We start from the raw sequence: 13,152 nt of genomic DNA, 5'->3' as shown, positions 1-13,152 counted from the left end.
GTTAAGAGCTGAGTGTGTGGGCTCTTTTGAGCCTTTCAGTTACATAGGGATTCAGTTGTCTGAAAAAACACGTTTATTTCGGGCTGAAAAACACGTTTTCAAAAGTGTGCTGTTAATGCCCCATAACTTACATGGGGGTGACCAAACTTGCAGAAACATGTTTATTTCTGCTGAAAAACATGTTTTGACACTTTCTGCACACTGGGGTTAAGAGCTGAGTGTGTGGGCTCTTTTGAGCCTTGCAGTTACATAGGGATTCAGTTGTCTGAAAAAACGCGTTTATTTCGGGCTTAAAAACACGTTTTCAAAAGTGTGCTGTTACTGCCCCATAACTTACATGGGGTTGACCAAACTTGCAGAAACATGTTTATTTCTGCTGAAAAACACGTTTTGACACTTTCTGCACACTGGGGTTAAGAGCTGAGTGTGTGGGCTCTTTTGAGCCTTTCAGTTACATAGGGATTCAGTTGTCTGAAAAAACACGTTTATTTCGGGCTGAAAAACACGTTTTCAAAAGTGTGCTGTTACTGCCCCATAACTTACATGGGGGTGACCAAACTTGCAGAAACATGTTTATTTCTGCTGAAAAACACGTTTTGACACTTTCTGCACACTGGGGTTAAGAGCTGAGTGTGTGGGCTCTTTTGAGCCTTTCAGTTACATAGGGATTCAGTTGTCTGAAAAAACACGTTTATTTCGGGCTGAAAAACACGTTTTCAAAAGTGTGCTGTTAATGCCCCATAACTTACATGGGGGTGACCAAACTTGCAGAAACATGTTTATTTCTGCTGAAAAACATGTTTTGACACTTTCTGCACACTGGGGTTAAGAGCTGAGTGTGTGGGCTCTTTTGAGCCTTGCAGTTACATAGGGATTCAGTTGTCTGAAAAAACGCGTTTATTTCGGGCTGAAAAACACGTTTTCAAAAGTGTGCTGTTACTGCCCCATAACATACATGGGGTTGACCAAACTTGCAGAAACATGTTTATTTCTGCTGAAAAACACGTTTTGACACTTTCTGCACACTGGGGTTAAGAGCTGAGTGTGTGGGCTCTTTTGAGCCTTTCAGTTACATAGGGATTCAGTTGTCTGAAAAAACACGTTTATTTCGGGCTGAAAAACACGTTTTCAAAAGTGTGCTGTTACTGCCCCATAACTTACATGGGGGTGACCAAACTTGCAGAAACATGTTTATTTCTGCTGAAAAACACGTTTTGACACTTTCTGCACACTGGGGTTAAGAGCTGAGTGTGTGGGCTCTTTTGAGCCTTTCAGATACATAGGGATTCAGTTGTCTGAAAAAACACGTTTATTTCGGGCTGAAAAACACGTTTTCAAAAGTGTGCTGTTACTGCCCCATAACTTACATGGGGGTGACCAAACTTGCTGAAACATGTTTATTTCTGCTGAAAAAACATGTTTTGACACTTTCTGCACACTGGGGTTAAGAGCTGAGTGTGTGGGCTCTTTTGAGCCTTGCAGTTACACAGGGATTCAGTTGTCTGAAAAAACGCGTTTATTTCGGGCTGAAAAACACGTTTTTAAAAGTGTCCTGTTACTGCCCCATAACTTACATGGGGGTGACCAAACTTGCAGAAACATGTTTATTTCTGCTGAAAAACACGTTTTGACACTTTCTGCACACTGGGGTTAAGAGCTGAGTGTGTGGGCTCTTTTGAGCCTTGCAGTTACACAGGGATTCAGTTGTATGAAAAAACGCGTTTATTTCGGGCTGAAAAACACGTTTTTAAAAGTGTCCTTTTACTGCCCCATAACTTACATGGGGGTGACCAAACTTGCAGAAACATGTTTATTTCTGCTGAAAAACACGTTTTGACACTTTCTGCACACTGGGGTTAAGAGCTGAGTGTGTGGGCTCTTTTGAGCCTTTCAGTTACATAGGGATTCAGTTGTCTGAAAAAACGCGTTTATTTCGGGCTGAAAAACACGTTTTCAAAAGTGTGCTGTTACTGCCCCATAACTTACATGGGGGTGACCAAACTTGCAGAAACATGTTTATTTCTGCTGAAAAACATGTTTTGACACTTTCTGCACACTGGGGTTAAGAGCTGAGTGTGTGGGCTGTTTTGAGCCTTGCAGTTACATAGGGATTCAGTTGTCTGAAAAAACGCGTTTATTTCGGGCTGAAAAACACGTTTTCAAAAGTGTGCTGTTACTGCCCCATAACTTACATGGGGGTGACCAAACTTGCAGAAACATGTTTATTTCTGCTGAAAAACACGTTTTGACACTTTCTGCACACTGGGGTTAAGAGCTGAGTGTGTGGGCTCTTTTGAGCCTTTCAGATACATAGGGATTCAGTTGTCTGAAAAAACACGTTTATTTCGGGCTGAAAAACACGTTTTCAAAAGTGTGCTGTTACTGCCCCATAACTTACATGGGGGTGACCAAACTTGCTGAAACATGTTTATTTCTGCTGAAAAAACATGTTTTGACACTTTCTGCACACTGGGGTTAAGAGCTGAGTGTGTGGGCTCTTTTGAGCCTTGCACTTACACAGGGATTCAGTTGTCTGAAAAAACGCGTTTATTTCGGGCTGAAAAACACGTTTTTAAAAGTGTCCTGTTACTGCCCCATAACTTACATGGGGGTGACCAAACTTGCAGAAACATGTTTATTTCTGCTGAAAAACACGTTTTGACACTTTCTGCACACTGGGGTTAAGAGCTGAGTGTGTGGGCTCTTTTGAGCCTTTCAGTTACATAAGGATTCAGTTGTCTGAAAAAACGCGTTTATTTCGGGCTGAAAAACACGTTTTCAAAAATGTGCTGTTACTGCCCCATAACTTACATGGGGGTGACCAAACTTGCAGAAACATGTTTATTTCTGCTGAAAAACATGTTTTGACACTTTCTGTACACTGGGGTTAAGAGCTGAGTGTGTGGGCTCTTTTGAGCCTTGCAGTTACATAGGGATTCAGTTGTCTGAAAAAACGCGTTTATTTCGGGCTGAAAAACACGTTTTCAAAAGTGTGCTGTTACTGCCCCATAACTTACATGGGGGTGACCAAACTTGCAGAAACATGTTTATTTCTGCTGAAAAACATGTTTTGACACTTTCTGCACACTGGGGTTAAGAGCTGAGTGTATGGGCTCTTTTGAGCCTTGCAGTTACATAGGGATTCAGTTGTCTGAAAAAACACGTTTATTTCGGGCTGAAAAACACGTTTTCAAAAGTGTGCTGTTACTGCCCCATAACTTACATGGGGTTGACCAAACTTGCAGAAACATGTTTATTTCTGCTGAAAAACACGTTTTGACACTTTCTGCACACTGGGGTTAAGAGCTGAGTGTGTGGGCTCTTTTGAGCCTTTCAGTTACATAGGGATTCAGTTGTCTGAAAAAACACGTTTATTTCGGGCTGAAAAACACGTTTTCAAAAGTGTGCTGTTACTGCCCCATAACTTACATGGGGGTGACCAAACTTGCAGAAACATGTTTATTTCTGCTGAAAAACACGTTTTGACACTTTCTGCACACTGGGGTTAAGAGCTGAGTGTGTGGGCTCTTTTGAGCCTTTCAGTTACATAGGGATTCAGTTGTCTGAAAAAACACGTTTATTTCGGGCTGAAAAACACGTTTTCAAAAGTGTGCTGTTAATGCCCCATAACTTACATGGGGGTGACCAAACTTGCAGAAACATGTTTATTTCTGCTGAAAAACATGTTTTGACACTTTCTGCACACTGGGGTTAAGAGCTGAGTGTGTGGGCTCTTTTGAGCCTTGCAGTTACATAGGGATTCAGTTGTCTGAAAAAACGCGTTTATTTCGGGCTGAAAAACACGTTTTCAAAAGTGTGCTGTTACTGCCCCATAACATACATGGGGTTGACCAAACTTGCAGAAACATGTTTATTTCTGCTGAAAAACACGTTTTGACACTTTCTGCACACTGGGGTTAAGAGCTGAGTGTGTGGGCTCTTTTGAGCCTTTCAGTTACATAGGGATTCAGTTGTCTGAAAAAACACGTTTATTTCGGGCTGAAAAACACGTTTTCAAAAGTGTGCTGTTACTGCCCCATAACTTACATGGGGGTGACCAAACTTGCAGAAACATGTTTATTTCTGCTGAAAAACACGTTTTGACACTTTCTGCACACTGGGGTTAAGAGCTGAGTGTGTGGGCTCTTTTGAGCCTTTCAGATACATAGGGATTCAGTTGTCTGAAAAAACACGTTTATTTCGGGCTGAAAAACACGTTTTCAAAAGTGTGCTGTTACTGCCCCATAACTTACATGGGGGTGACCAAACTTGCTGAAACATGTTTATTTCTGCTGAAAAAACATGTTTTGACACTTTCTGCACACTGGGGTTAAGAGCTGAGTGTGTGGGCTCTTTTGAGCCTTGCAGTTACACAGGGATTCAGTTGTCTGAAAAAACGCGTTTATTTCGGGCTGAAAAACACGTTTTTAAAAGTGTCCTGTTACTGCCCCATAACTTACATGGGGGTGACCAAACTTGCAGAAACATGTTTATTTCTGCTGAAAAACACGTTTTGACACTTTCTGCACACTGGGGTTAAGAGCTGAGTGTGTTGGCTCTTTTGAGCCTTGCAGTTACACAGGGATTCAGTTGTATGAAAAAACGCGTTTATTTCGGGCTGAAAAACACGTTTTTAAAAGTGTCCTTTTACTGCCCCATAACTTACATGGGGGTGACCAAACTTGCAGAAACATGTTTATTTCTGCTGAAAAACACGTTTTGACACTTTCTGCACACTGGGGTTAAGAGCTGAGTGTGTGGGCTCTTTTGAGCCTTTCAGTTACATAGGGATTCAGTTGTCTGAAAAAACGCGTTTATTTCGGGCTGAAAAACACGTTTTCAAAAGTGTGCTGTTACTGCCCCATAACTTACATGGGGGTGACCAAACTTGCAGAAACATGTTTATTTCTGCTGAAAAACATGTTTTGACACTTTCTGCACACTGGGGTTAAGAGCTGAGTGTGTGGGCTGTTTTGAGCCTTGCAGTTACATAGGGATTCAGTTGTCTGAAAAAACGCGTTTATTTCGGGCTGAAAAACACGTTTTCAAAAGTGTGCTGTTACTGCCCCATAACTTACATGGGGGTGACCAAACTTGCAGAAACATGTTTATTTCTGCTGAAAAACACGTTTTGACACTTTCTGCACACTGGGGTTAAGAGCTGAGTGTGTGGGCTCTTTTGAGCCTTTCAGATACATAGGGATTCAGTTGTCTGAAAAAACACGTTTATTTCGGGCTGAAAAACACGTTTTCAAAAGTGTGCTGTTACTGCCCCATAACTTACATGGGGGTGACCAAACTTGCTGAAACATGTTTATTTCTGCTGAAAAAACATGTTTTGACACTTTCTGCACACTGGGGTTAAGAGCTGAGTGTGTGGGCTCTTTTGAGCCTTGCACTTACACAGGGATTCAGTTGTCTGAAAAAACGCGTTTATTTCGGGCTGAAAAACACGTTTTTAAAAGTGTCCTGTTACTGCCCCATAACTTACATGGGGGTGACCAAACTTGCAGAAACATGTTTATTTCTGCTGAAAAACACGTTTTGACACTTTCTGCACACTGGGGTTAAGAGCTGAGTGTGTGGGCTCTTTTGAGCCTTTCAGTTACATAAGGATTCAGTTGTCTGAAAAAACGCGTTTATTTCGGGCTGAAAAACACGTTTTCAAAAATGTGCTGTTACTGCCCCATAACTTACATGGGGGTGACCAAACTTGCAGAAACATGTTTATTTCTGCTGAAAAACATGTTTTGACACTTTCTGTACACTGGGGTTAAGAGCTGAGTGTGTGGGCTCTTTTGAGCCTTGCAGTTACATAGGGATTCAGTTGTCTGAAAAAACGCGTTTATTTCGGGCTGAAAAACACGTTTTCAAAAGTGTGCTGTTACTGCCCCATAACTTACATGGGGGTGACCAAACTTGCAGAAACATGTTTATTTCTGCTGAAAAACATGTTTTGACACTTTCTGCACACTGGGGTTAAGAGCTGAGTGTATGGGCTCTTTTGAGCCTTGCAGTTACATAGGGATTCAGTTGTCTGAAAAAACACGTTTATTTCGGGCTGAAAAACACGTTTTCAAAAGTGTGCTGTTACTGCCCCATAACTTACATGGGGTTGACCAAACTTGCAGAAACATGTTTATTTCTGCTGAAAAACACGTTTTGACACTTTCTGCACACTGGGGTTAAGAGCTGACTGTGTGGGCTCTTTTGAGCCTTTCAGTTACATAGGGATTCAGTTGTCTGAAAAAACGCGTTTATTTCGGGCTGAAAAACACATTTTCAAAAGTGTGCTGTTACTGCCCCATAACTTACATGGGGGTGACCAAACTTGCAGAAACATGTTTATTTCTGCTGAAAAACACGTTTTGACACTTTCTGCACACTGGGGTTAAGAGCTGAGTGTGTGGGCTCTTTTGAGCCTTTCAGTTACATAGGGATTCAGTTGTCTGAAAAAACACGTTTATTTAGTGCTGAGAAACACGTTTTCAAAAGTGTGCTGTTACTGCCCCATAACTTACATGGGGTTGACCAAACTTGCAGAAACATGTTTATTTCTGCTGAAAAACACGTTTTGACACTTTCTGCACACTGGGGTTAAGAGCTGACTGTGTGGGCTCTTTTGAGCCTTTCAGTTACATAGGGATTCAGTTGTCTGAAAAAACGCGTTTATTTCGGGCTGAAAAACACGTTTTCAAAAGTGTGCTGTTACTGCCCCATAACTTACATGGGGGTGACCAAACTTGCAGAAACATGTTTATTTCTGCTGAAAAACACGTTTTGACACTTTCTGCACACTGGGGTTAAGAGCTGAGTGTGTGGGCTCTTTTGAGCCTTTCAGTTACATAGGGATTCAGTTGTCTGAAAAAACACGTTTATTTCGTGCTGAGAAACACGTTTTCAAAAGTGTGCTGTTACTGCCCCATAACTTACATGGGGGTGACCAAACTTTCAGAAACATGTTTATTTCTGCTGCAAAACATGTTTTGACACTTTCTGCACACTGGGGTTAAGAGCTGAGTGTGTGGGCTCTTTTGAGCCTTGCAGTTACATAGGGATTCAGTTGTCTGAAAAAACGCGTTTATTTCGGGCTGAAAAACACGTTTTCAAAAGTGTGCTGTTACTGCCCCATAACTTACATGGGGTTGACCAAACTTGCAGAAACATGTTTATTTCTGCTGAAAAACACGTTTTGACACTTTCTGCACACTGGGGTTAAGAGCTGAGTGTGTGGGCTCTTTTGAGCCTTTCAGTTACATAGGGATTCAGTTGTCTGAAAAAACGCGTTTATTTCGGGCTGAAAAACACGTTTTCAAAAGTGTGCTGTTACTGCCCCATAACTTACATTTTGGTGACCAAACTTGCAGAAACATGTTTATTTCTGCTGAAAAACATGTTTTGACACTTTCTGCACACTGGGGTTAAGAGCTGAGTGTGTGGGCTCTTTTGAGCCTTTCAGTTACATAGGGATTCAGTTGTCTGAAAAAACACGTTTATTTCGTGCTGAAAAACACGTTTTCAAAAGTGTGCTGTTACTGCCCCATAACTTACATGGGGGTGACCAAATTTCAGAAACATGTTTATTTCTGCTGAAAAACATGTTTTGACACTTTCTGCACACTGGGGTTAAGAGCTGAGTGTGTGGGCTCTTTTGAGCCTTTCAGTTACATAAGGATTCAGTTGTCTGAAAAAACGCGTTTATTTCGGGCTGAAAAACACGTTTTCAAAAGTGTGCTGTTACTGCCCCATAACTTACATGGGGTTGACCAAACTTGCAGAAACATGTTTATTTCTGCTGAAAAACACGTTTTGACACTTTCTGCACACTGGGGTTAAGAGCTGAGTGTGTGGGCTCTTTTGAGCCTTTCAGATACATAGGGATTCAGTTGTCTGAAAAAACACGTTTATTTCGGGCTGAAAAACACGTTTTCAAAAGTGTGCTGTTACTGCCCCATAACTTACATGGGGGTGACCAAACTTGCTGAAACATGTTTATTTCTGCTGAAAAAACATGTTTTGACACTTTCTGCACACTGGGGTTAAGAGCTGAGTGTGTGGGCTCTTTTGAGCCTTGCAGTTACACAGGGATTCAGTTGTCTGAAAAAACGCGTTTATTTCGGGCTGAAAAACACGTTTTTAAAAGTGTCCTGTTACTGCCCCATAACTTACATGGGGGTGACCAAACTTGCAGAAACATGTTTATTTCTGCTGAAAAACACGTTTTGACACATTCTGCACACTGGGGTTAAGAGCTCAGTGTGTGGGCTCTTTTGAGCCTTGCAGTTACACAGGGATTCAGTTGTATGAAAAAACGCGTTTATTTCGGGCTGAAAAACACGTTTTTAAAAGTGTCCTTTTACTGCCCCATAACTTACATGGGGGTGACCAAACTTGCAGAAACATGTTTATTTCTGCTGAAAAACACGTTTTGACACTTTCTGCACACTGGGGTTAAGAGCTGAGTGTGTGGGCTCTTTTGAGCCTTTCAGTTACATAGGGATTCAGTTGTCTGAAAAAACGCGTTTATTTCGGGCTGAAAAACACGTTTTCAAAAGTGTGCTGTTACTGCCCCATAACTTACATGGGGGTGACCAAACTTGCAGAAACATGTTTATTTCTGCTGAAAAACATGTTTTGACACTTTCTGCACACTGGGGTTAAGAGCTGAGTGTGTGGGCTGTTTTGAGCCTTGCAGTTACATAGGGATTCAGTTGTCTGAAAAAACGCGTTTATTTCGGGCTGAAAAACACGTTTTCAAAAGTGTGCTGTTACTGCCCCATAACTTACATGGGGGTGACCAAACTTGCAGAAACATGTTTATTTCTGCTGAAAAACACGTTTTGACACTTTCTGCACACTGGGGTTAAGAGCTGAGTGTGTGGGCTCTTTTGAGCCTTTCAGTTACTTAGGGATTCAGTTGTCTGAAAAAACACGTTTATTTCGGGCTGAAAAACACGTTTTCAAAAGTGTGCTGTTAATGCCCCATAACTTACATGGGGGTGACCAAACTTGCAGAAACATGTTTATTTCTGCTGAAAAACATGTTTTGACACTTTCTGCACACTGGGGTTAAGAGCTGAGTGTGTGGGCTCTTTTGAGCCTTTCAGTTACATAGGGATTCAGTTGTCTGAAAAAACACGTTTATTTCGGGCTGAAAAACACGTTTTCAAAAGTGTGCTGTTACTGCCCCATAACTTACATGGGGGTGACCAAACTTGCAGAAACATGTTTATTTCTGCTGAAAAACACGTTTTGACACTTTCTGCACACTGGGGTTAAGAGCTGAGTGTGTGGGCTCTTTTGAGCCTTTCAGTTACATAGGGATTCAGTTGTCTGAAAAAACACGTTTATTTCGGGCTGAAAAACACGTTTTCAAAAGTGTGCTGTTAATGCCCCATAACTTACATGGGGTTGACCAAACTTGCAGAAACATGTTTATTTCTGCTGAAAAACATGTTTTGACACTTTCTGCACACTGGGGTTAAGAGCTGAGTGTGTGGGCTCTTTTGAGCCTTGCAGTTACATAGGGATTCAGTTGTCTGAAAAAACGCGTTTATTTCGGGCTGAAAAACACGTTTTCAAAAGTGTGCTGTTACTGCCCCATAACATACATGGGGTTGACCAAACTTGCAGAAACATGTTTATTTCTGCTGAAAAACACGTTTTGACACTTTCTGCACACTGGGGTTAAGAGCTGAGTGTGTGGGCTCTTTTGAGCCTTTCAGTTACATAGGGATTCAGTTGTCTGAAAAAACACGTTTATTTCGGGCTGAAAAACACGTTTTCAAAAGTGTGCTGTTACTGCCCCATAACTTACATGGGGGTGACCAAACTTGCAGAAACATGTTTATTTCTGCTGAAAAACATGTTTTGACACTTTCTGCACACTGGGGTTAAGAGCTGAGTGTGTGGGCTCTTTTGAGCCTTTCAGATACATAGGGATTCAGTTGTCTGAAAAAACACGTTTATTTCGGGCTGAAAAACACGTTTTCAAAAGTGTGCTGTTACTGCCCCATAACTTACATGGGGGTGACCAAACTTGCTGAAACATGTTTATTTCTGCTGAAAAAACATGTTTTGACACTTTCTGCACACTGGGGTTAAGAGCTGAGTGTGTGGGCTCTTTTGAGCCTTGCACTTACACAGGGATTCAGTTGTCTGAAAAAACGCGTTTATTTCGGGCTGAAAAACACGTTTTTAAAAGTGTCCTGTTACTGCCCCATAACTTACATGGGGGTGACCAAACTTGCAGAAACATGTTTATTTCTGCTGAAAAACACGTTTTGACACTTTCTGCACACTGGGGTTAAGAGCTGAGTGTGTGGGCTCTTTTGAGCCTTTCAGTTACATAAGGATTCAGTTGTCTGAAAAAACGCGTTTATTTCGGGCTGAAAAACACGTTTTCAAAAGTGTGCTGTTACTGCCCCATAACTTACATGGGGGTGACCAAACTTGCAGAAACATGTTTATTTCTGCTGAAAAACATGTTTTGACACTTTCTGTACACTGGGGTTAAGAGCTGAGTGTGTGGGCTTTTTTGAGCCTTGCAGTTACATAGGGATTCAGTTGTCTGAAAAAACGCGTTTATTTCGGGCTGAAAAACACGTTTTCAAAAGTGTGCTGTTACTGCCCCATAACTTACATGGGGGTGACCAAACTTGCAGAAACATGTTTATTTCTGCTGAAAAACATGTTTTGACACTTTCTGCACACTGGGGTTAAGAGCTGAGTGTATGGGCTCTTTTGAGCCTTGCAGTTACATAGGGATTCAGTTGTCTGAAAAAACGCGTTTATTTCGGGCTGAAAAACACGTTTTCAAAAGTGTGCTGTTACTGCCCCATAACTTACATGGGGTTGACCAAACTTGCAGAAACATGTTTATTTCTGCTGAAAAACACGTTTTGACACTTTCTGCACACTGGGGTTAAGAGCTGAGTGTGTGGGCTCTTTTGAGCCTTTCAGTTACATAGGGATTCAGTTGTCTGAAAAAACGCGTTTATTTCGGGCTGAAAAACACGTTTTCAAAAGTGTGCTGTTACTGCCCCATAACTTACATGGGGTTGACCAAACTTGCAGAAACATGTTTATTTCTGCTGAAAAACACGTTTTGACACTTTCTGCACACTGGGGTTAAGAGCTGAGTGTGTGGGCTCTTTTGAGCCTTTCAGTTACATAGGGATTCAGTTGTCTGAAAAAACGCGTTTATTTCGGGCTGAAAAACACGTTTTCAAAAGTGTGCTGTTACTGCCCCATAACTTACATGGGGTTGACCAAACTTGCAGAAACATGTTTATTTCTGCTGAAAAACACGTTTTGACACTTTCTGCACACTGGGGTTAAGAGCTGACTGTGTGGGCTCTTTTGAGCCTTTCAGTTACATAGGGATTCAGTTGTCTGAAAAAACGCGTTTATTTCGGGCTGAAAAACACGTTTTCAAAAGTGTGCTGTTACTGCCCCATAACTTACATGGGGGTGACCAAACTTGCAGAAACATGTTTATTTCTGCTGAAAAACACGTTTTGACACTTTCTGCACACTGGGGTTAAGAGCTGAGTGTGTGGGCTCTTTTGAGCCTTTCAGTTACATAGGGATTCAGTTGTCTGAAAAAACACGTTTATTTCGTGCTGAGAAACACGTTTTCAAAAGTGTGCTGTTACTGCCCCATAACTTACATGGGGGTGACCAAACTTTCAGAAACATGTTTATTTCTGCTGCAAAACATGTTTTGACACTTTCTGCACACTGGGGTTAAGAGCTGAGTGTGTGGGCTCTTTTGAGCCTTGCAGTTACATAGGGATTCAGTTGTCTGAAAAAACGCGTTTATTTCGGGCTGAAAAACACGTTTTCAAAAGTGTGCTGTTACTGCCCCATAACTTACATGGGGTTGACCAAACTTGCAGAAACATGTTTATTTCTGCTGAAAAACACGTTTTGACACTTTCTGCACACTGGGGTTAAGAGCTGAGTGTGTGGGCTCTTTTGAGCCTTTCAGTTACATAGGGATTCAGTTGTCTGAAAAAACGCGTTTATTTCGGGCTGAAAAACACGTTTTCAAAAGTGTGCTGTTACTGCCCCATAACTTACATTTTGGTGACCAAACTTGCAGAAACATGTTTATTTCTGCTGAAAAACACGTTTTGACACTTTCTGCACACTGGGGTTAAGAGCTGAGTGTGTGGGCTCTTTTGAGCCTTTCAGTTACATAGGGATTCAGTTGTCTGAAAAAACACGTTTATTTCGTGCTGAAAAACACGTTTTCAAAAGTGTGCTGTTACTGCCCCATAACTTACATGGGGGTGACCAAATTTCAGAAACATGTTTATTTCTGCTGAAAAACATGTTTTGACACTTTCTGCACACTGGGGTTAAGAGCTGAGTGTGTGGGCTCTTTTGAGCCTTTCAGTTACATAGGGATTCAGTTGTCTGAAAAAACACGTTTATTTCGTGCTGAAAAACACGTTTTCAAAAGTGTGCTGTTACTGCCCCATAACTTACATGGGGGTGACCAAATTTCAGAAACATGTTTATTTCTGCTGAAAAACATGTTTTGACACTTTCTGCACACTGGGGTTAAGAGCTGAGTGTGTGGGCTCTTTTGAGCCTTGCAGTTACATAGGGATTCAGTTGTCTGAAAAAACGCGTTTATTTCGGGCTGAAAAACACGTTTTCAAAAGTGTGCTGTTACTGCCCCATAACTTACATGGGGTTGACCAAACTTGCAGAAACATGTTTATTTCTGCTGAAAAACACGTTTTGACACTTTCTGCACACTGGGGTTAAGAGCTGAGTGTGTGGGCTCTTTTGAGCCTTTCAGTTACATAGGGATTCAGTTGTCTGAAAAAACACGTTTATTTCGGGCTGAAAAACACGTTTTCAAAAGTGTGCTGTTACTGCCCCATAACTTACATGGGGGTGACCAAACTTGCAGAAACATGTTTATTTCTGCTGAAAAACACGTTTTGACACTTTCTGCACACTGGGGTTAAGAGCTGAGTGTGTGGGCTCTTTTGAGCCTTACAGTTACACAGGGATTCAGTTGTCTGAAAAAACGCGTTTATTTCGGGCTGAAAAACACGTTTTCAAAAGTGTGCTGTTACTGCCCCATAACTTACATGGGGGTGACCAAACTTGCAGAAACATGTTTATTTCTGC

This window comes from Lepisosteus platostomus, chromosome 8 (assembly GCF_059453375.1).
Source record: "Lepisosteus platostomus isolate fLepPlt1 chromosome 8, fLepPlt1.hap1, whole genome shotgun sequence".
In the NCBI taxonomy this organism is placed as follows: Eukaryota; Metazoa; Chordata; class Actinopteri; order Semionotiformes; family Lepisosteidae; genus Lepisosteus; species Lepisosteus platostomus.
Note: the sequence above shows the minus strand (reverse complement) of the source record.